General features: G+C 46.4%; 2 protein-coding genes across 5 annotated transcripts in view; one reads left to right on the top strand and one right to left on the bottom strand.

Moving 5' to 3' along the window:
• Positions 1-26,771, bottom strand: part of MACROD1 (mono-ADP ribosylhydrolase 1) — a 311,383-nt gene that overhangs the window by 158,751 nt on the left and 125,861 nt on the right. The gene's annotated exons all lie outside the window — the stretch shown is intronic.
• Positions 1-26,771, top strand: part of FLRT1 (fibronectin leucine rich transmembrane protein 1) — a 160,164-nt gene that overhangs the window by 53,386 nt on the left and 80,007 nt on the right. The gene's annotated exons all lie outside the window — the stretch shown is intronic.

Raw genomic sequence — 26,771 nt, 5'->3', positions numbered from 1 at the left:
CTCTCCCCCACCCTGCCTGGGCTGCGGGCAGGGAGCGCTGGCTGTACAGGGCGCCCAGCGGAGGGTCTCAGCACTCGATTTTGCGAGGGGCCCTCTTGCCTGCGCCCCTGGCAGGGGCCCACCTCGCCACTCCCTAGCTATGGCCCTGATTGTACATCTCTGTTTTTACGGCTTTGGAACCGCAATGGGGCTTATTCATCAGGGTCAGCCTTGTTTACAGAAAGCCAGCCCTGGGACAGCATGGTGCAGTAAGTGGGTTCCCTAAAATTCGGAGCTAGCAGCCTTGTTTTCAAGGTGACAACTGCAACTTTCTATAAATGTGAAGGCGAGTGACAAAAAAAACAACAACAATGTGGCATTGTTAAGGGTGCCTTGTGTAAAATTTACAGTGTAAACAGAGAGCTTCCTTTTGCTGTGCTTAACATCTCTGCCCGTTGGGTTTCAAAGGCAGGAAGCAGGAGGGTGGGATAGCCAGGTGTGTATTAACTGGCTGCCGGTCCAAAGCACAGGTCACCACCAGAGGAGCTTGCATACCAAACACATGTCAGGAAGGGCACAGGGCTGTGGATTATAATCAAAGGGCATCGGAATCTAGAGAAGGAATTGAAAAGACACACTTGCAGCCATACCACACTCTGTCTATGCCGGAAAAGCCAAGGAGCAGGCTGGGAGCACAGAGACAACCGTGGTCCTCCACCCTCACCCCTCTGTCCCACCATGGAATCTTCCATGCGAGAAGATGCATGGAGTCACAAAGGACGTTTCTTGGCGACTGATCCATTAAATGTGTGCGGGGTGGGGGTGGGGAAGGGTAGAGGGGGGGTCGCTTCCTCACGGCTCCCTGCGGGGCGACTAACAGACCAATTAAACTGCCAATAAAAAATTTAATCAAGTAATAATGCACCTTACTTTGTTTAATTAGTGTTCTGTCAAGTGAATGAATATTTAAGATGAGCGCTGTGGAGCCCTGTGCCAGGGCTGGCCCCCAGCAGGCAGGCAGGCAAATGCAATAAGAGCGCTTGGCAAGCCTGCGGCCACATTTCAATTAAACTGACAGCTTCCCCTCGATGAGGCAGTATTGATCGTGGGCAATTAGGCCATCGGAGATGCTGGGCCACAGAGGCTGTGAGGGCAGGAAGGCCGCAGGGGCCAGTGGCAGACCCGGGCCGGGCACTCAGATACCTTGCTGGTTTTGAAATTTTATTTCATTTATTATCACATTAAGACCCCACCTTTCTCCCTCAAGGAGCACAAGCTGGTAAACATGGTTCTTTCCCTCCCCATTTTATCCTTACAGAAACACTGTGAGGTGACAGAAAGGTAGCCGTGTTGGTCTGCCATAGTCAAAACAAAAAATTTTTTTTCCTTCCAGTAGCACCTTAAAGACCAACTAAGTTAGTTCTTGGTATGAGCTTTCGTGTGCATGCACACTTCTTTCAGATATGTGTGTATCTGAAGAAGTGTGCATGCACACGAAAGCTCATACCAAGAACTAACTTAGTTGGTCTTTAAGGTGCTACTGGAAGGAAAAAAAAATTTTTGTTTTGACTGTGAGGTGAATTAGGCTAAGAGACAGTGACTGGCCTTAAGGGTTGTTGTCCCCTGCCAGTGAGCTTCATGGCTGAGTGGGGATTTGAACTCTGGTCTCCCAGACTCTAGCCTGACACCATAACCACTAAGCCACAGTGGCCTTGAGGTCACACAACACTTTCACATTCAAGTAGGAACTGAGTGTTATATCACTTGTCTGCTTGTGAGCCCCAGTGACTGGTATTCAGAGGCACATTCCCAAGCTAGAAGCCCTTGATCAGGGATGGGAGGATAGGTCCATGTCAGTTTCCCCAGTTTTTTGTTATTCCAATTTAAGTTTCAGTTTTCCACATTCCCACAGCAATTTGCGATTTTATTATTTATTTTTTTAAATCCTCAGGAAAATTCTTTAGCATTTTAGTGCCACTTTCTCCTAATAAGCTCATTTTTGTATTTGGTTTTGAAAACGTACACACTTTTGCATGCAATTTATCCTACTGTAATGCATTTTGTATGCAATTTTCACTGAATATATTCATGTTCGTGTGCACTTTCCCTTAATATATGCATTTTTGTAAACATTGGTTGGGGAATTACATTGGAAAATTCAGAAAAGTGCGAATTTTAAAGGATTGCTTTGTTTCACTTCTCATATTTTTTCGTAACATGTGAATGCTACAGATTCAGCTCTAATTGCTAACTGAATCAACTTCCTCCCTCATTCCTACCATTGATAGCCTTATCTTCTGACAACAGGCACAGGTGATCTAATAGGTTTCCCACATTGTTTTAAAGTGTCATTGGTATCCATAGAGGAGTTGAAGCATTTCATTTCAGAGTCCTGGCACAAAGAGGACTTTTGAAAACCCTTTCCCCACTGTGCCCATTTGCCAAAAAGTGGGAATGGAGAAACTCCCTGAACCTGCTGGCCACGCTGGCTCCGGGTTTGACAGTACTCTCTGATGAGCCCACTCTTTTGCCAGTGAGTCTTGGGTGAGCTTCCTTGCTGGTGAATACAGAGGAACAAAGGAGCCTTATCCTGAGTCACTGAACAATTCAATCAGCAGCACCCACCCTGAGGCAAATACAGGGCAGAAATACCATCCCCCAATAGAGGTGGATTGAAAGGCAATGCAGCTAGAACAGTCACTCATGCAGAGATGCAGTGGGCAGGCTCCTCTGTGGGTGGATATGCTTTGGGGTTCCTGAGGAAGAGCGTTTCAATTACCTACAACAATGTATTTCCTGAGGCACACTACAGCCCAGCTTTTTCCAACCAAGTGCCCTCTATAGGTTGGCTAGAACTGATGTTGTTGGACTACAACTCCCATCATCCCTGATGACTGGCTGTTCAGACTAGGGCCGATGGGAGTTGTAGTAAAAATAAGTAAATCTGGAGGGCACCACACGGGGGGACACTATATACCCTCGTGGTATATAGTGTGGTAAGGACTGTAAGAGATAGATAGAAGCAGTGAGGAAAGGAGGACGAGAAGAGAGGCAGACATCTTCCTGTCCTGCCTCTCTCCTTGTGTCCCTGCCCCGCCCCACCCTCCAAGCCCCGAGAAATGGTTGTGGTCCCACAAGGCCTTCGATAATTGTTTGTTTCACTTGAGCTGTTTTGTGGCCAGGGTAGGGTGAGTCTTGTAATGAGTATGGATTTGCCAGTAAATAAGTCCCTTGCTCCTCAGCCCTGTAATAAATGCATTTGCAGTAATCTGGCTATCGCACAGTGTAATTGCTAGCTGTCAGCCCAAATTGATGCGGCGGGCCCTGACTTTGCTGCCGCCGTGCCCTTCCTTCACGCTGTGATTCCTTCCCTGCCCTGTCTCCAATCACACACACACACACATATACACACAAAGACACACACCCTGTCCTAGAAGGCTTGTGCTTGGCATAGCCACCCGAGCGAGACAATCACTCCTTGCCTCCCTCCGGAATCCATCCAACCTGCCTGGTGGTCTTCGATCTGTGGCAAGGCGGGGAAACCTAGGCATCCGGGGCAGACGAGGCCCCACCGCAAGTCATGGCGAGGCTGTGGGTTTGGGGTACCACCATTAAAGGAAAGACAGGGGAAGATGCAGTGGTGATTCCCATAGGGAACATATCTCCTGGAGGTTCTCCTGTGGAAACCTCACTAAGGACATAAGATCTCTGGTCCTTGCTTTCCTCGATGCATAGGTGGCCACCCTATCATTCAGTGAGCATCAGGTGCAAGGGCTGCTACTGTGCTGCCCCCAAAACAGCTGCATCATTGGCTAAATAAGTACCATATCAACCTGGAAAAACAGTGACAATTGTGCTAGGGGACTTGCTCTCTTATACCTGGAACTGCCCCAGAACGAATGGCTTCAGGGGTGGGGAATTTTTTCAGCCTCAGGGCTTCATTCTCTACAGTAGGCTGTATTACTGTTACTATTACTATTACTATTACTGCTGCTGCTGCTACTACTACTACTACTACTACTACTACTACTACTACTACTACGGCACCCTGTGCAAGATCAACATTTGGCACACACACACCCAGTCCTCTTGCTACCTTCCCAAAGTCTGTTAAGACGACGCCTGGCTTTAGAAGGAGGCGCAAGGCTTTAGCTTGGTCCTAGAGTCCTCCTTCCTCCTTCCCAAAGCTGGGAAAGCACTAATTAGGCTTTGGGAAGGAGGCAGGAGGACTTTAGGACTCCTGTCACTGCCCTCATGCCTCCTTCCCAAAGCCCAGACCCTTGCTTACTGGGCTTTGAGTTGGCACCCCTTCAGCACAGTGCCCAGTGCCCCACTTGAACGATCCTAAATCTGCCTCTGCCAACACACACACACACACACACACACACACACACACACACCATAGGTGCCTCCCTTGCCTTACTTTGTTCAAATCCCTCACCAAAACCCACCTTTCCCTCTCCATTCTTACCCCTCGCCTCTCAATTTCCCTTCCACTCTCCTTTGTCTCCCCTGGGTTAAATTTCCTCGGGCGCCAGCTCCTCGGGGCAGAGACCTCTTGCCCTCTTGCAGGTGCCGATTCATATTCATCATGAATAAGTAAATTTGCTGCACTTTCCGTTCCTACTCTGCTGCTCCCGCAACCACTCAGTGCCGTGCCAATCATCAGGCATCGGGTTTCAAATTAGGCATGCAAACGGGAAGTCGTTATGCAAAAACCAAGGTATTTGCATAACAATGTATTGATTGCGTCACTTATTGTGAGCGCTGAAATCGAGAAGCCTTCTCGGCAGAGAGTTATGAACAGCCCCGCGCAAAAAAATAAATAAATAGTTGGATAGAGAAGGAAGGGAGCACCCAGTGCAAGGCAGGGGAAGTTGTATGCAAAGCCAGCACCATTTGCATAATGCATTTTGAAGGCAGAATTCGAGGTTTCTTGGTGAGCAGCAACAGAAATGCCCTGCGCGGCTAGATATATAGCCAAACCAACAGATTAATCAATAGACAGATAGCATTAAAAAGTACGCAAATTGAGAAAACCGGGAGAGAGCTGGCATATTTATATCTCTTGCACAGAACAGCTTTTTGGGAAATGCTGTGCTGCGCTCAGTACACCATTTGATTTTAGAATAGTCTCTGCAGTCTTTCTTTTGAAAACAAGCTTCTAGCCCTCATCAGTGCCAAGATTCTGCTTCAAAGCATGTGTGATAATGCCTGGTGAAGTCAATGGTACCCTCAAGGCAGGGCTTTGAGGTACAAGTCCAGGCCCCACTCTGCAGAATGCATAGGCGGGGGGTGGGGTGGTTGTGCCGCAGCAAATACAGCAGCAATGAAGTAATACACATTACCACCTAAAGAACCCCATTACATCCAGAGTTTAAAATTCCCTAACGGTACCACTGGGAGAAGTCTCAGAGGCTTCAGAATAGAGGAGCTGCAGAACACCTTTCCCAGCTATTGGACAGGACTCCATTAGACCTTGACCTTCCCCATGATCAGCAGAAAGTCAAATAAATTGGCAAGTTCTCATTTAAATCGGAACCAGCGAAGGCAGCAAGCATCCTGTGTGAGCATCTGGAGGCAGTTGGAGGGTAGATGGCGGTCAACAGATTGAGGTTGAATCTTGATGAGAGATTTTACCAGTAAGCTACAACCGTTCTCTAAAAGTAAATTGAAGGTCCTAGTCCTCATGGTTCTAAATAAAAGACTGCTCAGTATTGTCTACACAAGTGTTGGCCAAACTTGGCCCTCCGGCTGTTTTAGGACTACAATTCCCATCATCCAAGACCATTGGTCCTGTTAGCTAGGGATGATGGGAGTTGTAGTCCAACAACAGCTGGAGGGCCAAGTTTGGCCAACACTGGTCTACACTGACTGGAAGTACCGTATTGACCTGAATATAAGCCTCACTTTTTTCACAAATTCCAACTATGAAAAGTTAAAGTATGGCTTATATTTGCGACCCTACGGTATGCAGCCAGGAGCGTAGGGCAAACAGCGCCAGAAGCGCGGCAAAGCAGCACCCGCCCCAGCCGCCAGCAACGCAGCACGGCTCCCCACCCCCCACCCAGTATGCAGCGAGGAATGGAGTGGCTTATATTCCATTATTTTTTCTTTTTTTCTCCCCCCTCCCTCCAATTTTAAAGGTGCGGCTTATATTCGGGCCAATACGGTAGCTCTCCAGGGTTTCAGACAGGGAGTCTCTCCCACTCCCACCTGGAGCTGCCATTGTGTTTTGACCCTTGGACCTTCTGCATGCAAAGCTGATGCGCTATCATTGGGCTGCAGCCCTTCCCCAAGGAAGAGGAAAGGGGAAACACAAAACCTTGCGCTGTAGCTGCATTTCTGCTGCTTTTGCAGATGGGCTGGAGGTCTCTCTCTTCCTCCCTCCCTCCCTCCCCCCTCCCTACAATAAGGTTTTCTTGTCACGCGCAACAATTTGTAAAGCGACGGGCTCTCCCGCTGACACGCCACTGCGCTGCTCATTTCCCCGCAGCTGTCAAGCCGGCAATCACGTTTAATAAAGGCGCAGAAATTAGATAGCAGAACAAGGAATCTCTTTGGCCTAACAATGCAATTATTACAGACAATGCCTCCATGCTACCCGCTTCGCGCACGCAACCCCCCCCCCATTCTCTCCTCCTCTTCTAAAAAAGGCCTTCATCTGATTTGGAATAATAATAATAATAGTAGTAGTAGTAATAAGGGAGGGGGTATGCATGCAAGAGAATAAGCCCAGTGGGGATTGGCAGATCACTGGCAATAGATTTGTTTGTTGCAAATGATGAGGGAGCTGGGGGGGCGTGTATTGCGAGGTTTGTACAAAGCTTTGTGCCGGTTCCTGGAAAAGAATCTCCCGCAAAAAGTGTGGGTGCATTTGTGTGCCTACCAGCATATGAATTATGAGTGTGTGTGTGTGTGTGTGTGCATGCACGCACGCCTGCGCCCGCATGCCTCTCTCTCTGTGTATGATATACACAAAGATGTATGTACGCAGGGTAAAGATCAAAATAAAAATGGTTGACCCTGTGTAGCCCTATCTCTTGTCCCTTAGTAGCAATGAGCCCCTCTTCATTTGTGGGGCCATTCACCTTGTTTCAATAAATGGGCTACACAGGAGTAAAAGCAGAAGCACCATCAGGGCAGGACTTGGGGGCAGATGCCCAGGGCCCCCACTGAGCAGGATGAGGGGGAGTCCCAACATACAAAACAGCTGACTTGCCACATTTTGAATTAATTCACACTGCTATCTAAATAATTTTGATAATTCTTTTTTGGGGCGAGGGGTGGATTTGTTGCAAAAGAGTGCCAAATCAACTTTAATTGGCACACACCTCAGTTTGCCAGTATGTGACCGAAGCTGCGTATGCTTCATACATTAAAACACACACACACACACAAAAGCATCCTGGGAACTGTAGCTTGTTAAGGGTGCTGGGAATTACAGCTCCGCAAAAGGAAAACCCCAATTCTCATGATTCTTTAGGGGAAGCCATATGCTTCAAATGCATAGGGTGCACATGGTCTAGGTCCCACCCCAAAATTGTGACAGTCTGGAAGAGACCTTGGGTGCCTTTTTACATCTCCAGGATGAATGGAAGGAAAGGCTACTTTTCAAATTACCGAAGGAGGCAGTAGGAGAGCACCAGTCACCTTTTGCAAGCCCACCCCACAACGACTGTTGTTGGAGACCACACAGGAAGGTGTGATTTGGCTAAAACTTGGTAGACATTATAGGATAGGCCTCGTGAATTTCATTCAGGCACCCCCTTCCCTCCCCCACTGTAATTCAAGTTCAAGCTTAAAGGTAAAGGTAAAGGTACCCCTGCCCGTACGGGCCAGTCTTGCCAGACTCTAGGGTTGTGCGCCCATCTCACTCTATAGGCTGGGGGGCCAGCGCTGTCCGCAGACACTTCCGGGTCACGTGGCCAGCGTGACAAGCTGCATCTGGCGAGCCAGCGCAGCACACGGAAACACCGTTTACCTTCCCGCTAGTAAGCGGTCCCTATTTATCTACTTGCACCCGGGGGTGCTTTCGAACTGCTAGGTTGGCAGGCGCTGGGACCGAGCAACGGGAGTGCACCCCGCCGCGGGGATTCGAACCGCCGACCTTTCGATCGGCAAGTCCTAGGCGCTGAGGCTTTAACCCACAGCGCCACCCGCGTCCCAAGTTCAAGCTTAGGAGCTGGGAATTTGGACTTCTTGCTTGCAGGAGGGGAGTGGTGTCTCATGATTAGGAAAGGGTGAATATGTAAATTTTCATGCCTGCCAGTTTCTGCTTTTTCCAGTCTTAAGTTAAGTTCTTCACAATTCTTTTTTTTTTTTTTTTAAGTCCACGGGAAAATCCATTAGTATCTTGGTAAAAAGTACACATATTTTTTGTACGCAGTTTCCCCTAACATACACATTTGTTGCGAAACTATTTTCCTTAATATAACACATTTTTTACGACAGTTTCACTAATACACGCATTAATATGTGTGTTTTACCCCAGTGTATGCATTTCTGTACACGTCGCTTGGCCGGAGAACTGCATTACAAAGTTCGGAGACATGCAAAATTGTGAAGGATGGCTGAGGCTTGGTTGCATTATGTTTCAGAAAGTGTAAATTGGGTAAGTTGGCTTTTCTGCGCACGCCGAATCCAATTTCTCCCCCACCCCTACTCATGGCGATCAGGGAGGCTGCACGCTCTCAGGGAAATCCACCAGCCTCCCATGATGACAAATGCTCCCCACTCCTCTGGTTTCCTTTGCCTCCTCTCCCCAGCCGCTCGGTCTCTGCAGCCCAGCGCTCCCTGATTAATATTTCCCTTCAATCCTCTCCCCTCTATTAAGAATCCAAGCGTGTCCTTAACTACATTACTGCAGCACGGGGGGGGGGAGCGCCGTTCAAGCGGGAAATGGCAGAGGCCAGAAGGCCCTTCCTCCGTGCCTGACCTCCCCGCCCGGCTGACTGTGCAGCAGCTCCGGTTAATGGCTCTGCAGGGGCCCCTCCCTTCCCTTCCCCCTGCAAAGGAAGAACGGGGGCAGCTGCTGCTAATCAGGGAAGCTGGAACCCCCCACGGCAGAACATAGCAGCTGAGCTGGGTCAAGGTGACTTCGGAGAGCTGGCTGCGCTGTAGACACATCTGCACCGCGGGCTGGTTGGAGTCCTAAATGTCGCCTCTGCAGGGAGCAGAAGAAGGCTCGCGACAGGCCTGCATTTCATTGCATTCTTTCAGGGAGCTGGAACTGGGGTCTAAAAAGAGCTCCGTGTTCCCCTAGGCTATAATCCCACTAGCTTCCCTTCTGGCTCCGCCTCTGACCTGCCGGATTCCATCCTAACTTTGCCCCTCATTCAGAAGGTTCCATGCAACACAGAGGGAACCCAGGACCTGCCCAATACACACTGAATGACATTCGGTTGGTGGTTACCAGAGATAGGGACTTTTCAGTAGCGGTGCCCTAATTTTGGAATTCCCTCCCCATAGAGTCTTGCCTGGTGCTTATAGTGCGGCTTTATCAGTCCCTGGTGATGACCTTTCCCACCCAGCCTGCGCACTCAGGTCCTGCTTGTGGGCTTCCCATTGGGACATCAGGTTAGCTGCTGTGAGAACAGGATGCTGGAATAGATGGCCCTTGCAACCAGGCCCTTCTGAAGTTCTAACAATTCCATCTTGACGCTTCCATCTTTCTTTAGTCCTTTATAAAGATTTTTTTTTTTTTTTAAGTACTATTGCTGTTCCTGGCTGCTGGTTTTAAAACAGGATTTATTCTGCTGCTGGCTCCATTCCACTTTAGATTTTATGCTTATGCTTTATGATATGTTTATATTTTATTGACCTTTTCGCGTGTGTGTAAACTAACAAAAAAAATTGTTATTTGACCAGTATATACATTCTGTAAATTAAAATAAACGTAGCTGCTGTTTTCAGAAGGTTATAGGTAGGACGTGAAGACTTGCATAAGCTAAAATGGGGATGTTTGTTCTGTGATTGGGGTGTGTAGATTTCATTATGAACCTTCACACACACCTTTTGCCCCATGCTCTGAGCACTGAAGAAGACTTTGTTCTCTGCACATTGAAAAGCCTTTTTATAAACTATCGTGATGATAGTTTTGCGCTCCTTATGAGATTCAGAGGCAGAACTGCAGGTTCTTGTCCAAAGGTGGTGAACCTCTTGTTGGGCATCAGTAGCTCCCATCATCCCATGCTGTTAGCCGTACTGGTCCCCACCCCTATATGACAGTCACGGAGAGGCATGGAGTAAAAAAGCAAGTCTCTAGTCCCTCTTACTTGTGGAAGAAGATTATAGACAGGATGCTATCCCATGGGTCACTAAGGAGGTGAGCTTCCCTGGCTTTATTGTGTTCTGTACAATGGCTGCAGAAGCACTGGAATAACTGGTCAGCTCTAGGATTTTTTACTTTGAACTTTTATAACACTGAAGCTTATTTTATTGTTGTTTAACTCAGCTAACCAAGCATATTAGAGCACCTCCCTTGCTGTTCTGCAATGGTCCCTTGTCATACACCAGTGTCATAGCCTAGGAGGAATGCAACATAGCATTAAGGAGATTGCACCATCAGCACAATATTTCTGCTTACCTGAGGGAACCATCTCCCCCCACCCCACCCCTGTAGGCTGTTCTGTGGGTTCTCCCCCCCCCCACAAAAAGCCCCTCCTTGAGCCAATTTGCAGGGAGTAAAGCCTCATTATGCTATTGGAAATCCCTGTGCAGGCTCCCACTAGAGGCCCCATTAGTTGAATCTGGCCCCCAGAGTCCCTCCTTGCTCCTTCAAGGGTGCCCAAGTGTCCTACTTCACAGAGGACAGCCCTTCTTTTGAAGGCATCCTCTCTGTTTGAAAGCCCAAGTCTGACTGAAAGATTTTTTTAAAAATTACATGAAGGGTGAGCAGAAGGCGCCTTGAACTTGCCCATCCCAGAGGAAGCACCTGGAGGGAGCAGGCATATGAGTCACCTGGTACAGTCTTCCCCCACCATAGTGAGATTTCTATTTAAACTATAGTAATCATTTCTAAAATTACATCAATGTACGCAAATTAGCATATGCAAATACTATGCAAATTTGCTCTGTACTTTACCTTATTTTTTTGGTAAGGCTTTTTCTCTTTTCCAGCAAAGCAAAGCAGTTGCCACAGGTTGCTCAACCAGGCAACCAGCATTGCTCACCTGGAAAGCCAGGCTTTGGCCTGACTGATCTGTATTCCTCCAAGCTCCACCCCTGATTTGTTAGGTTCTACTAAGCCTTTTCCCCTGCTAGGGTGCCAACTTCTCAGGGGTGGGGGGTGGGGGAAGGCCTGGTTTGCTCCTATACTTTTAGCAGCAGCTTGACCTGCAGAAACCAGCCAGCGAAATGTTCTTAGGCACTGAGGTCACTTAGGCATGATTGCCTGCTCATTCCTGCAGAGGAGTGAAACTTGTTTCGAGAGCTGGCAACTCCACTCCCACCTGGGGGGCACTGGTATATTTCACAACCGCTGCCTCTCTACCCTCTTTGCCAAACCCACACTTTCCTTGTACGGCATGAATCTGCATCTCTAACCATTATCCCATGCTGCCTCTCCCTGGGGTCCTGCCCCTCTGTCATTCATCCCTGCTTACTTACTGCTAGCCCAGCTCCCGTTGAGCAAAGCAGGAGGGAGGGAGGTGAGCAGAGGGAGACTTCTTTAACTCACTTTTATTTGTCCTCAAAATTGCTATTGATCAGCATGCGCTTGATCTCTGCTCAGCCATTTATTTATTTATTTTTCTCACGATAAAAGAAAATGATGTCAGCTTGAACTGAAATCCTTTCCGGGGCCAAGGACCGGGCACCATGTAATGTGATAGATAGACTCACACCAAGAATGCCGGGACTCAAAGCCTTACTCAGTCAGCCATGAAGGCTGTTGGGTTGACTCTGGGACAGCCATGGCACCCTCGCCGCCTAATCTACCCTGAAGAGTTGTCGCAGGAATAAAATGTGGGGTGAGATTGGGGTGGAAAGTATCCCGAGTTTCTTGGGGGAAACATGGGGTAAATATCAGGGGTGTAATGAGGCATTGTTTCTGTCCCATTCTATTCAAAGTGTTGGTGCTGACCTTTAAAGCCCTAAACAGCCTCGGCCCAGTATACCCGAAGGAGCGCCTCCACCCCATCACTCAGCCCTGACACTGAGGTCCAGCTCCAATGGTCTTCTGGCAGTTTCCTCACTGTGAGAAGTGAGGTTACAGGGAACCAGGCAGAGGGCCTTCTCAGTAGCGGTGCCCGCCCTGTGGAACGCCCTCCCACCAGATGTCAAGGAAATAAACAACTATCCGACTTTTAGAAGACATCTGAAGGCAGCCCTGTTTCGGGAAGTTTTTAATGTTTGAAGTTTTATTCTGTTTTTAATGTTCTGTTGAAAGCCACCCAGAGTGGCTGGGGAAACCCAGCCAGATGGGTGGGGTAGAAATAATAAATTATGATGATGATACTATATTATGTTTCTTGCATGCTGCGCTGTTTCCTTTCTGCTGCAATTAGTCTTCTGCCATATTCATATCTCTGTCTGCTGTGGCAAAATTACATAACTGACCTGATTTGCAGAATTCGTTACATGAATTATGTTGCTGTGATGTCATTTCACTCCATTTATTACAATGCAAAGGAAACACAGTGAAAATGGGATGAGCAGGTAACGTAACCTGTTATGTATCATTTGCCGACAGTCGTATTCACTGGATTGAGTTCCATTCTGGATATAGGGCAAATAAGGAATCATTGACAATTTCCATTCCTGTTTTCATTGGAATTTTTCAACATCCCTAGCAATAACGTAATATGTACAGATTCCTCCTGCCTACTCCAGGCAACTTTATGCCTTCCCCCACTCTGCACCCACCACTCCCAGTTTGTACCCCACCTCCTGTGTCCCCAGCCCTTGAATGCTTTCTTTTAAACACAACTCAGTCCTCTCCCAGAAGCAGGGCAAAGAGGACTTAATATTCCAGTCCTCTGCACTCTAACCATTGCCCCCTTGCTCCCTCCCTGGAACAGAAAATCCCTCTAAAACCCCTTTAAAAGGTAGCCTCTTTAACCCATCCGCCCCTTTCTCTCACTCCTGCTCTCGAAAAACGGCTTTCTCTGTCCCTGCCAACCAACCTGCTCCTTCTCCCCGGCACGTCGCTGAGAGACCCCAGCTGTTTATGTCCATAACTCATTTTCGCATCAATATCCTTGATAACAGGGTTTTTATTCTCCTGGGAAGCAGCAGGCCATGAATTAGATGGAGCCTTTTCCATCTCTCTCTCATCCCCCCCACCCCCGGTTAGAATTTCTTCACACCAGCAACAGGCGGCTTAGAAGGGGGGAATTAAAGGCCTGAGATTCTGCACTGTCCCGAGACGCGTGTCCCCCCCCCCCAGTGTGACAGATCTCGTTCCAGCTGTTTGCTAGGCCAGCAGGTACGGAAACGTCACACACCAGTGGGTCAAAACCAGGCCTTTGTAGTCTTTGGCCGTTAACAAGTGGAAACTGGGACACGCTGGGAATATCCTGCTCTCATCCCAAAGACCGCTATCTGATTACCCACTGCACTTGCAAACCTCATGCGTTGAAATAAAACCCTTTATGGGACTAAGGGCAAGGCGCTGTGTGATGTGATAGATTGAACAAGGAAGGCCTGGATTCAAAGCCTGGATTGAAGCCTATTGGGCAGACCCTTTCTGCCTAGCCTACCTTGAGGATAAAATATGTGTGTGTTGGTGGGGGGGGGTTCCTCTCCATCTGCTCTGAGCTGTGTTCGTTTACTCTGCCATAACATAGCAGGGAGGGCTGTAGCCAAGTGCACTGCCTTGCCCCCACAATTGAGGGGGCTGGAACCGCACAATATGTGTGAGTGACGTCGTGTCATGTGCACACGTCACATGACGTGCTGACGTGTCACATGCACGCTGCAGGGTGTCTGCACACACAGCAAGCATACCAGGAAGGCTGCACAATTAAGGCAAGCACATTGTGTGGCTCGTGTACACTGCCACTGCAGATTTTTTTTTGGGGGGGTGACCCCTGCTTGAAAATTTGGGGGGCCCTCGGCCCCCACTAGATGGCACCTATGGCCATAGCTTGGTGGTAGCACATCTGCTTGGTATGCAGAAGGTCCCAGGCTCAATCCCTGGCATCTCCACATAGGGCTGGGAATGTCCCGGCTGTCTGAAACCCTAGATAGCCTCTGCCAGTCAGTGTAGACAATTCTGAGCTAGGTGGATGAATGGTCTGACTGTATAAGGCAGCTTCCTGTGCTCCTATTTTGTGCAGAACCTTGAGGACTAGAATCTTTTGCTTTACTTTTAGGGAAGGAGTCGAGCACCTGCTTTGCATGCAGAAGGTCTCAGATTTGACCCTTGGCATCTTCAGGTGGGGCTGGGAGAGACTCCCTTCCTGAATTTCTGGGCAGCTACTGTCAGTCAGTGTTGACAATTCTGAGCTGCCTGGATCATCCGTCTGTTTCAGTATAAGGCAGCTTCCTATGTTCCTAATTGTCCTGAAAGGGCTCCACAAAGAGACTTTTTCATGCGCCAATGCTCCTCGAAGCACACATGGGAACAGGCAACATCCTCAGTGCTCTGGAAGCCTCAGGGATTTGGAAATTGCTTGCTCCAGTTTTTACTGTGGGCTTGGGTGGCGTGTGCAGAAGTGGAATTAGGGGGGAAACGACTCCCCTGTTACGACTGGCGTCAGGAATAGAGCAAACTCGTTTAATGTTAAGTAGGCTCACAATAAAATAAAATTTAAGGAAAACAAATCCGGGTTCTGGAGTCTTGGGGGACATTTTATACACTGCCGGGTGGAGAAATGTGCTCATGTTCTACATTAAGGTGAGGTGGGATGAGAGGGAAATGTCTCAGCTCAGGTCCTGCTTGAAGGCTTCTCACTGACGCATTTGTTGGCCACTGAGAGAATAGGATGCTGGACTAGGTGGGTCTTTGACCTGATCCAGCAGGGCGTTTATGAGGTTCTTGTGGCCTTACATTAAAAGCAGGGGAACACAATTGGATAGGTGAGGCCCAGAGGGGCAGCAAGGAAATCGCACTGGTGGGGGAGGGTGCTTTCCCTTTCCCTCCTCCTCATCACCACTCTGCTAGGGATTTAAAGGCAAACCTACCTAATTTGTGCTTTTCTGAAACAATGCACGAACCGAAACACACTTCTCGAAATTTTGCAATGCAAGTAATGTGAACACAAAAATGCATATACTAGTGGAGTAGTGTGTACAAAAATGCCGATGAAAATGAAATATAAATGAATGCATAAAATGAATACATTGCTGAAAATTATCATACAGAAATGCATTATAGTCACACTAAGATGTTGATGAATTTTCATTAAGGGTTGTTTTAACAACAACCACAAAACAACAACAACAATTTATTATTTACATGCTGCCCTTCTGACTGGGTTGCCCCAGTTTGTGGCTTGAGCATGGAAAAGTCACAAACTGGCATGGAAATGTGAAGGTACTGAACTTAAGATCTGTAAAAACAAGAAACAAGAAACCAAGAGGAACCAAAATCACGCACATACCGTATTTTTCGCCCACAGGACGCACTTATATTTGGGGGGGGGGAATAAAGGGGAAAAAAATTATTCCCCCCCAAGCCCTAAAGAGCAAAGAAACCATGACTGTCCTGGCTTCGTTTTTAGCCTCGGGGCTGGGGGTCCAGGAGCGAAGGCGATGTTGCGCAACCTCGCCATCACTCCTGGAGCTTGCGGGGCAGGGGGCGGGAGAAGCCCGAGCTTCCCCCGACCCCAGCCCCCAGAACGGGTCCGAGAGAACGGGTCTGAGAGCGGGTCCGAGACCGACCCCAGCCCCCAGAACGGCTCACTCTCAGAGCTTACGGGGCTAGGGGGATAGCTTCCTGAAGCCTGGAGAGCGAGAGGGGTCGGTGCGCACCGACCCCTCTCACTCTCCAGGCTTCAGCGAAAGCCTGCATTCGCCCCATAGGACGCACACACATTTCCCCTTCATTTTTGGAGGGGGAAAAGTGCGTCCTATAGGGCGAAAAATACGGTACATATAAAACCTGTCCACACCATTACAGCAGAAAATTCAGACAATTTAAATGCCAGAAGGACTTGGCATATTAGCGTAGTATATAAAACACTAGGAAGGGAGGGAATTATTGAAAAGGTGTATACAAATTCATTAGGTATCTTTCATGTAATATATTTTTTATATCTAATTAATTGAAAAAGGGACAGCAGTGGCTAATAATAATAGTGGAGAAAAACAGATAGAGCAACAGAGGAAGTTAAGTCCTCACCTATGCACTTCTTTTACTCTTAAAAAATAAGGCCCCTTTTCTAGCATCTACAACTAACCCAGAATGCAGCAGCTAGACTAGTAGAAGCCGGCGGGACCATAGAACACCGATACTAAAAAATCTAAATTGGCTCCCAGTAGTTTCCTGAGCATAATGAATTTAAAGCCCTAAACGGCTTTGGCCCTGTATACCTGAAGGAGCACTTCCACCCCTTTGTTCAGCCCAGGCACTGAAGTCCAGCTCCGAGGGCCTTCTGGCGGTTCCCTCACTGCGAGAAGTGAAGCTACAGCAAACAGGCAGTGGGCCTTCTCGGTAGTAGTGCCCACCCTGAGGAATGCCCTCCCATCAGATGTCAAGGAAATAAACAACTACCTGATTTTTAGAAGACATCACTGTGTAGGGAAGTTTTTAATGTTGTTGTTTTAATTTGTCAGAAGCCGCCCAGCGTGGCTGAGGGAAGCCAATAAGAAGTTGTTGTTGTTGTTGTTGTTGTTGTTGTTGTTGTTGTTGTAAATAAATAGGGCAAATGCTCTAAACAAAACACTACCAGCCACCATCACGTCCATTTTGTCTCTGCTCCCCCAGGGTAGATATTTATGAATCTCTGTTGCTTCAGTTAAGTGGATGACACAGGAACCAAAGCAGGCGCTCTGTTTGTAAGGTGGATGGGCTGAGCCGTGCCCAGTGCTGACCTCAGAGCAGGGCAGTCTACCCAAAGATCTCCACCAAAGCGGCATGATTAATGAGTAGGTCGGGTTCACCTTGTTAGGGCGTCCCTTATTAGTTTTTTCCCCTTCCATGAGGCCCTCCAGGGCCCATGTGTGAGCCAGCGCTCAGAGCAGCCTGCCCTTGCTCTTCTCATTAGCGGCTTTCGTTAAGCCTTCAGATGAACGCTAAAAATAATTGCCATTGTGTTTTCTAAAGGGGGGGTGGCAGAACAGATGCCACCTTTTTTTGGAGGGGGGGTGATGTTTCTTTTCCAAATCTATTTCTCCACTGTCATCTCCTTTTGTTGTAAATCCCTAGCAAGAAGAAATAGGTAGACTTTGTGTCTTTTTCCTGGGGGGGTGACAGTGGATTGGGGGGGATGTGTTCCTAGGACAATATGTTCCAAAAAGTGAAGCCTGTGGCGGTTCCCCCAATTTTAATCTTAAAAGGGAAGTTTCACTGCGTCCAGAGGAAAGGATGAGACAACTTCAATGCCATTCAAAGGCGAGAGAATAGGAATGGAGGAGAATTTCGTATGGTCTGCTTTTCTTAAGTAAACCAACCTAATTCGCACCTCTCAGATTAATAGGCAGATCAGAACATAACATCCTTTTGGATTTGCACTTCTCCGAATTTTCGCATACGATTTTCAGCTCTTTTTTATTATTTATTTTTCCATTTGAGGATAAAGTATGGGTTCCTGAAGCCAATTAAATTACACTCAGAGTAGCCCCACTGAAATTTGGGGGACCCAAGTTTTTAAAAATCAGCTTTCTAAACTGCACATTAAAAAAAATGTAAGCATTGTACACTTTTTGCAATATAGAAACACTATCCAATAAAACAAAAATACAGCTTGAAAATCAACAAAACATTATAAAAACATAAAAGAAAACAGAGAATCAGGGGAGTCAAGCACAAAAAATAGGGTCCGATCTTAGGGGTCAAGGAAACCTGAGCACAAAAGATAGGTCTTCACAAGACCCCCGGAGCAACTGACCGATGCTGCTTCATTAATGGCAAAGTAAAGGGCATGGGTAGGCAACCTAAGGCCCAAGGCCGGATCCGGCCCAATCGCCTTCTAAATCCAGCTCATGGACAGTCCGGGAATCAGCGTGTTTTTACATGAGTAGAATGTGTCCTTTTGTTTAAAATGCATCTCTGGGTTATTTGTGGGGCATAGGAATTCGTTCATTTATTTATTTTTTTCAAAATATAGTCCGGCCCCCCACAAGGTCTGAGGGACAGTGGACTGGCCCCCTGCTGAAAAAGTTTGCTGACCCCTGGTAAAGGGCATTCTGCAACAGTAGAGAACACCCCATTTTCAGGTCACTACCCTATGATAGCCTTGTAGAGTGCCACCCAACTGGTGAATTATGTTCATTAATTTCATTGGGTCTGTTCCAGAGGAATCCAACATGGTGCCCTCCAGAAGGTTTGGACTACAACTCCCATTAACCCCAGAAAGCATTGACCACTGTCAGTTTATTCTGAGTATGACTAATGTTGGACACAGCCCAGAGTTTAGAAATCTGTGCACTGAGATAAATTACGCAGTTAAATACGTACTTTGTGATAAGATACGTATTCAAACACATTCCTAATGTGAATTTCATAAAGATTTTTAAAATGAATAAATTCAGATTAATGCAGAAATGGGACAAAATTGATACAGGGTTGTCTTACTTGGAGTAGACCCAACAAAAGCAATAGCCATGACAAGCTTTTAGTCCATTGGCTTCAACAGGTCTACTCCGAGTAGGATTTGGGGCATATCCACACTTACCATTTGTCCTGCTCTTTCCAGGCAGAGGACCACACTTTAACACTCAATGTCCAAGCACTTTTATTTTTTCTGCGAACTTTCCCTGTGAAAGCCCACTCTTTGAAGCTGAATCACAGCAAATGTCAATTCAGGTTTTCCGTGAATTGACGTTTGCTCCAACTGAGCTTTAAAGAGCAGGTTTTCACGGGGAAAACTCAGAGCAATAAATGGGGGGGGTGCACTTGGCCATGGAGCTTTAAAGCACGGACTGTGCCTGGAAAGAGCAGAGAAAAGGCAAGTGCGGATAAGCCCTTAGTTGGATACAACTTACAGAATGGAAAGACATTTAATTCATCTGTCCCTGAGAGAGTGAAATAGTAGCAACAGTTCAACAAAAAAGGGAGAAGTGTACGTCAGAGCTCCTGGAAAGGAGCTTATTATTATGTTATACTAACACATTTATAACTGTACATTTTAATTATGTGTTGAGATCCCAGCTTGGAATATAGGTGGTATATAAATTAATTAATGAAAACCAAAATACTTTTGGCTCAAGTGAGCCTTGTTTGCCCTGCAAGGTCCCTTAAAATGCATGGTCTTTGAGCAGCCTATAATGAAATTGGTGAGATAAGCTCTTGAAAAAAGGCTCAAAACACATCAGGCTCACTTAATAGCAAACATTCATCCTTCCAAGCATCTTCATTTTCTCTTTACACCATTGTAGGTGTCTTCTTGTGTTTCTGTTTGTAAAGGCAAACTTGCCTAATTTGCACTTTCCCAAACAATACGTTAACCCGAACAGCCATCCTTCACAATGCATACATTTGCAATGCAGTTCTCCAGTCAAGTAATGGGTACAATAACGCATATACTGGGGAAAATTGTGCCTTAAAATGTATATATTAGTGAAAATAATATGCAAAAAACACTTTCTGTTCTGGAAAGTTTATTTGCAAAAAAAAGAGAGACGTGTTCGTTAGGTAAAATTGCATAGAAAAATGTGTATGCTAGGAGAATTTGCACTAAAATGCTGGTGAATTTTCATGGGGACTTTTTAAAGAAAACAGTTGCAAAGTGATGTGTAAACAACTTAGGACTGGAAAAATGAAAAAGAGGTGGAAACTGATAGAGTCCTCCATCCCTAGTAACAGAGCACATGCTTTGCACACCAAGGGCTCCCCGTTTCCATCCCCAAAATCTTCTGTCAGCATCTATGGAGTAGGAAAAGCTCCACAGCATGCAAGCAGCTGCCTGTCACTAGGTGGACAAAGGCTCAGTGAGTCTTGCATTTTCTCCTCCTGGCTTACTGCTGCAAATACAGTTTATGGGGGCCAACATACATATAGCAGACCACAGCAGAAAAGGAGGACTCTGTTAATCTCGAGTCAGGTGGGCCTGGTTCAAGTTGCTGATGCCTTTTTTGCTGTGTTGGTTGCCAGAGGTGAACAAAAATTGCCTCTGGGCATACAACCAAACAATACATTTGGTTATCTAACGATTAGGTTTTTAACCGGCCCTTCCTGCAAGGAGCTCAAGACAGTGTACAAAGGTTCTGCCTCTCCCTCTGACATTTTATCTTCACAACAATCCTGTGAGGTATGTTAGGGAGAGGGGGGGAGGGAGAGAGGGAGAGGGAGAGGGAGGGAGGGAGGGAGGGAGAGAGATCTGGCCGAAGTGGGGTTGAGCCTGGGTCATCCCAGTCCTCATCCAACTGCCTAACCACTCTACCAAATGTTGCAAGGTGGGTCTGTCTGCTCACTTGTGCTATTGCTCAAACAGCAACCTCCTACCCCTGGCAGGAGTGGTTCTGAGGTGTATGCTTCATTGAATGTCCCTGTTTACCAGGGACAGCCTCATCTGTGGGGTCCCTGAAAAAAATGATTTGTGCCTTTGAGGAATGCCTTGCTGAGTTGTTGCTAATGAGGATTGCTAGAGCTGTCATACCTTCAAGGCTCAGTCTCCTCCCAGGGTCTTCAGGAGTTCAGTCGCTGAGCAGGGAATAGATGCATCTTCTCTTTACTGTGCGTAAAGGTAGCTGTATGTGCATGAATGCTAAGGCCCCAACTTCCACTGCCTAAGCCTCGCTCCTCCTCAATGCTGCATATTGTTGGCGGCTCCACTTTGCTTGCTGTACACTGTATTAATTTAATCTGCTTTTTTCCGCATCATGTTTTTTAATGCCAGGACGATTGTTTGGTTGAAGATATGCTAGAGTCTTTTAAAGGGGGTGGGGTGGGGGTATCATTGTCCTACACTGCTTAAAGCCAAGTCCAAAATAAGTGCCCCTCTGCATTCATGGGTAGGGATGTGGGATAACTCCATTGGAAATAGAAACAGGAATAGCAATTGCCACAACTTGCATGTTCACCAAGGTCAGAAATGGAAATCAAAATGTAGCAAGCAGTATTTGTCATCTGGTTATTTTTTATCCAAGAACATTATGCAAACAATTGCACTATTTTCTACATTGTTTTTTTGAAATGCGTTCAGATCAATTGCATTAAAAACCTTAGTTCATAGCAGATAACAAGATGAATATCGTAGGGTTCTTTTTTGAGCAGAAGCTGAATTGCAGCAAAACAGATCAAGAAATTAACATAAGATCCTTTTTTTAAAAAAAAAGTGAAAACAAGGACAGTTATGGACAAGGGGCAAGTGCCATAAAATAGGGAGAATTAGAACCTACACAGCAGAAAATGACAAGGAGGATTCTTGGTTGGGCGGGGGGCCATAATATCCATGGTGATCATGGAAATGTAGCAGTTTTTGGGTGGCAGGTAATGGGCCAGGATTCCTCAGTGACATTTATGTATTCCAGGGGTGGGGAACCTCAGGCCTAGGTGACAAAATGCAGCCTCACTATCTTGGTGTCAGAATTCTCCCCAGGCGATGCCCCTCTGGTCCTGCTTCAGATCCTGGGCATTTCTGAAGGCTATAGCAGTCCTTGAACTCCGAAAAAGCCTCTTGCTTGTCTGGTTGGAGGGCAGAGAGGAGTATGTGAGTGTGTGCAGTAGCTAGCCTATTGTACAATGGTAAAATTTACATTCATTGCTCTATCTGCTGTTGCCTCCAGCCCCACGCACCCCTGAATGCGGCCTCCGGTCTGAAAAAGGTTCTGCACCCCTGCTGTACTCAGTGCATCGTCAAGAGTATGGTGGGATTGCCTTTGGCTACTTCACTCTTAATCAGATTCCCAACTGTGCAAGATTCGGGCATAATTTAATAGGCTTTTCATTCCAATCCTCTCCAACACCAGGCTATGCTGCAAACAACCTCTATTTCACTGGGGGAGGAGAGAGATCTTTCAGCTGGTATATTACAGCTGTCTGATGATGGGAAAATGCCGTAAAGTATTCCAGGCACTCCCCAGAAGGAGATTTCACTGCTGGTTTAAGCAATAGGGGACATGATAGGAATAAATAAAACACGGCAAAAGCAGCATACACACACAAACAGGCAAATGCGCATTCACAACACACTCTTCCACGGCTACGATAAAAATGGATTTATTTTCCTTCCTGGAAATTGAATAACTATTGTAGTGTGTGAGCCTTGAAGGGCCCTGCTTGGTAATACATAGATGGATGAGCTGGTAGGATCTTAAAATGTGGGGAAAGGGGGAGGGGGGCTGTGCATGAGAGAATAGCCATGGAGCAAATGTCTCAACTGAGACGGAAGCTGCAATTTTTTGCACATTTTCCACTGAGTGGCCGTGGGACTTGCTGCTGTGTAGAAACACACAGAGTTGTGCTGTGAGTTCTGTGTAGCGAGATCCTGTGCGTGTCTACTTGGAAATAAGTCTCAAGGAATGCAATGGGGGTGACTCGCTGATGACTCTGTGTGTAGGACTGCCAGCCTCAGACAAAATCAGAAGAAAAGTGTGGTGCTCAGAAACGCAACTGGGTTCCCTGAGGGATATTAACTGCTCCTTCCCTGAATTTTAAGTTTCATTAAATGGGAGGGGGGAATTATCCAGCCCAGGTGGTGGTGAATTGACTGTCCCCCAGATGTCATTGAATACCAATTCCTATTATCTTTGGTCAGTGGCCAGGCTGGCAGGGGCTGATAGGCAGAGTAGGCACTCCCCTATGGGCCCCAAGCCTTTTAGGGGCCTCATGACAACAGATCAAAATAAATACTGTTCGTTTTGTGTAATAAGATTGGTTTATTAAAATTGTTGGTTGGTAAAATAAAAAACATATCAGGAGATAATTTGCAAGAGGGGCCCTCGAGATTTTGAATGCCTAGGGGCCTCCACAGGGTTTAATCCGGCACTGCATCAGGCCTGCTCTAGCTCTTTTGCTTGTGGGGATCCTGCAGGCAGGCCAGATTCTACCCAAATGCCCCACCAACGCAAAAGTCTATTATTCTATATGATTTATGCTGCATTTGTGATGTTCTGCTATGTTCTATCATGTTATTGTTATTTATGGTTTGCAAGCTGCTTTGGGATTCATTTGAATGAACAGCGGCATGGACTTATAATAAATATAATAAATCAAATCAACTTGCTCCCAAATGCCAAAGTTCTGGCCAATGATGGCAAAGGCACTGGGGATGTCTGGCACTTACTAGGCTGGTTACAACCATGGTTACAACCATGTTTAACTTTGTTGTAAGATTCACATTTGACTAAACAACATGAAACTTATTAGTTTATTTGTATTTAGTTTCTGGCTGTTTGGCACCGACATCTGCTCTCACCAGTATAACCTATGCTATCTTTAACTACTTCCACACCACTCAGGGCCTGCTTTTACCCCCCCCCTCTCTCTCTCACACACACACACACACAGACACCGTCCCCTTGGAATGTTATGGAACCAGGTATTTCACCTGAGGGGTTGCTTAAACAGGTGTGCCCATAGCTTGGTTTTTCATGAATTTATGTTAAAACTTTATGGATGGCTTAACCAGGGGTTGCCAACATGAAGCCCATGTGCACAATGGCGCCCTTCACACTTCCGATAGCGTGTTCGTGAGGTTGTATGTGCATTTACCCTTTTCTCCCTTGGAAAGTACACAGAACTGAAAAAGGAAGCTGGAAGAAAGACATTGATTTCCCACTTCCTCTTTTGGTTCTATGTGCTTTTCAAGGTTTGGATGTGACATTTATCTATATCCCTTGGAAAATTAAAGTGTCCATGCAGTGTGCGGGGGATGGGGGGAGGGTTGAGGCAGCAGCTGATAACAGGGAGGAGGGAGAGAAGTGGCCAGAGGGGGTAATGCTGACAGCACTCACTCAAAAATCCAAATGCATTATTACATGTTGTTGGCCCTTAAAATAGCTGGTTGTGTGAACAGACTCCACTGCTTGTTTTTCTTATGCAGAATGGTTAGCATCCTGCTTTTTGGACCTGTTTGTATGATTTAGTAAATTTTGTAAATTGTTGCCTCTTATTTGTTTACCTTTATTACTGTACTTTTGTTTAGAAAATACTAAACAAAGAGTGGATTATAAATACTGTAAATAAATAAGTTCCTTAGTATGAAATAGGAATGGACAGACCAGTCTGCGTCTCGTCCACGACAATGTCATTATCATATATCCATTCATAAATCCTTACCGCTCAATTTTACATCAATGCATGATTTTTTTAAATTAAAAAGTATGGAAAATTGTATTTAAATACATTTTAAATAATAATTATATGTTAATGTATTTTATCTCTGTGGACACACTTATCCTAAAATACATTTTAAAAACACATTCTGGTATGGGTTTTGACCAATAAACTGTAACACAACATTTGGAAAAGTGCAGAACCCATTGAATAATTACCTTTTTCTATGCACTGGTCTAGGAGGTGCTAATGAGGTTGGTTCATACCAGGTGAAATTCTCTTCCATTCTGGTATGACATTAAACAAACATGTACCCCCTATTTAACAGAGCTCCGCAAATTGTAACATATGAGCACACAGCTGTCCTGGAGATCATCCTTCTCTTTATTCCCCTCTGCCATTTAAAGAAATCCGAAGATCAATACACTCTCTCCCCCCTGCTCCTCTCCTGCAATGCCCAAATCCAACATCTTAACTCCCATGCTGGCTCGATAGCATGCTGTTGCTTTTCAGCGGCAACGCAAGCTGTCCTCTCCTGGGCAGGTACAGGAATTCCACTCCCTTTAGGAAAGGTAACTTGTCCCTCAAATATTTATGCATATGTACCTTTCCTGATAGGGATGCGGGTGGCGCTGTGGGTAAAACCTCAGCGCCTAGGACTTGCCGATCGTCAGGTTGGCGGTTCGAATCCCCACGGCGGGGTGCGCTCCCGTTGCTCGGTCACAGCGCCTGCCAACCTAGCAGTTCGAAAGCACGTCAAAGTGCAAGTAGATAAATAGGGACCGCTTACTAGTGGGAAGCTAAACGGTGTTTCCATGTGCTGCGCTGGCTCGCCAGATGCAGCTTGTCACGCTGGCCACGTGACCTGGAAGTGTCTTCAGACAGCGCTGGCCCCCGGCCTCTTAAGCGAGATGGGCGCACAACCCTAGAGTCGGACACAACTGGCCTGTACGGGCAGGGGTACCTTTACCTTTACCTTTCCTGACACCAGCCTGTTATTGTTTTAATAGGGCTCCTCCTATTTCCAGGCAATGCTACAGTTTATGTCTCTGAAATAATGCTACACCAGCAGGAAGCAAGATTTAATAATACTCTATTTTTTTGGCGGGAGGATGTGACCATTAGCAGACTCAGAACTGCTACCACCTAATTCTCCAGAAATGTGTGTGCGTGTGTGTGTTGTTTGCTTTATAATGTATTTTCCAGCACAGCCAAATAACAAAATAATACTAATATTAACGGTAATAATAGTGAAGTGAACATTTATACTCCCCATTAACCTCATGCTTGTGGAATAAGCCCACTGACACCACCGCGGCGGCTATTATGCCTTTTTGATCTGATTAAATTCGCCAGCCTGCCATGCCAGAGAAGCTAATCAGGCAGCTAAAAGGCAAAACAAGGAGAGGAAAGGGGAGAGAGAGAGAGAGAGAGAGAGAGAGAGAGAGAGAGAGAGAGAGAACCATGCCTTGCTATGTTAATAATAATGCAATCAGGTGATAATGACATGTTTTGGTGTGCGATAGCTTCACAGAAAGGATTGATATGGTAAGAAAAAGAAAAGCTTGCTGGATCAGGCCAGACTATTTCCCACCTTGCTAAAGCATAGCATGTAGGAAGCAGCCTTTGCCGCCCAGAACTGGAGTTAACTGGGGAAGGGCTGTACAGGTGTTAAATGCGGAGACGCCTGTAGCTCAGTGGTCTGTTCTGCATGGAGAAGGTCATGTTGGCATGGGGGTGCATCCACAGACAAACTTGAATTGGATTAATTAATCCAGAATAAAGACTGCCCTGAATCGAACGTCACCTCAGGTTAGAATTCCCAATCTTCTACAGGTCTGCTCAAGAATTAAGCCCCAGTGGGTTTAAGGGGGCCACTCTCAAACAAGTATACAGAGGATAATTTTTTAGTACAGTAGACCAAGGCAGCCAACTGTTCTGGAAAGCAAGCAAAAGTAAATCCTTTCTGATTTTAGTGTGCTGCACATGCACAGGAAAAGCCTCCCAATTTACTCTCAGGTGGCTGGAGGAAGGGATTCTTTCCCCCAAGTTACACAACTAGGGGGAAAGTTGTTTTAAAATCTATTAATTTTTTATCACATCACACATTTTTACTTCCAGCAATTCTGAATGAGAGGGGGAGAGAGAACATTTTTTAAAGCCAAGAAAAATGAGAAGGAAACTAACAGGAAGGAACAGACTCTGATGGGATGGAAGAATGGGGCAGCTTCAGGGGGCCATTTCCAGACAGCAGCCTGCCCAACTGTGCATTTCACTATCATGGATAATAATAGTTGGTGGACCTCGGCTCCTTCAACGAATGGCCTGATTTTCTTATAAAGCTTTTTTAAAAAAATTGTATAACAAATAATGATACAAATTTCATTCATCATGTTATTTACAATTACTCTCCCTCCCCACCTCTGGACTTCCCTCAACGCCCCCTCTGCTGAGTTATTCAGTTTTA

This window comes from Podarcis raffonei, chromosome 16 (assembly GCF_027172205.1).
Source record: "Podarcis raffonei isolate rPodRaf1 chromosome 16, rPodRaf1.pri, whole genome shotgun sequence".
Lineage (NCBI taxonomy): Eukaryota > Metazoa > Chordata > Lepidosauria > Squamata > Lacertidae > Podarcis > Podarcis raffonei.
Note: the sequence above shows the minus strand (reverse complement) of the source record. Positions and strands in the feature narration are given on the sequence as shown.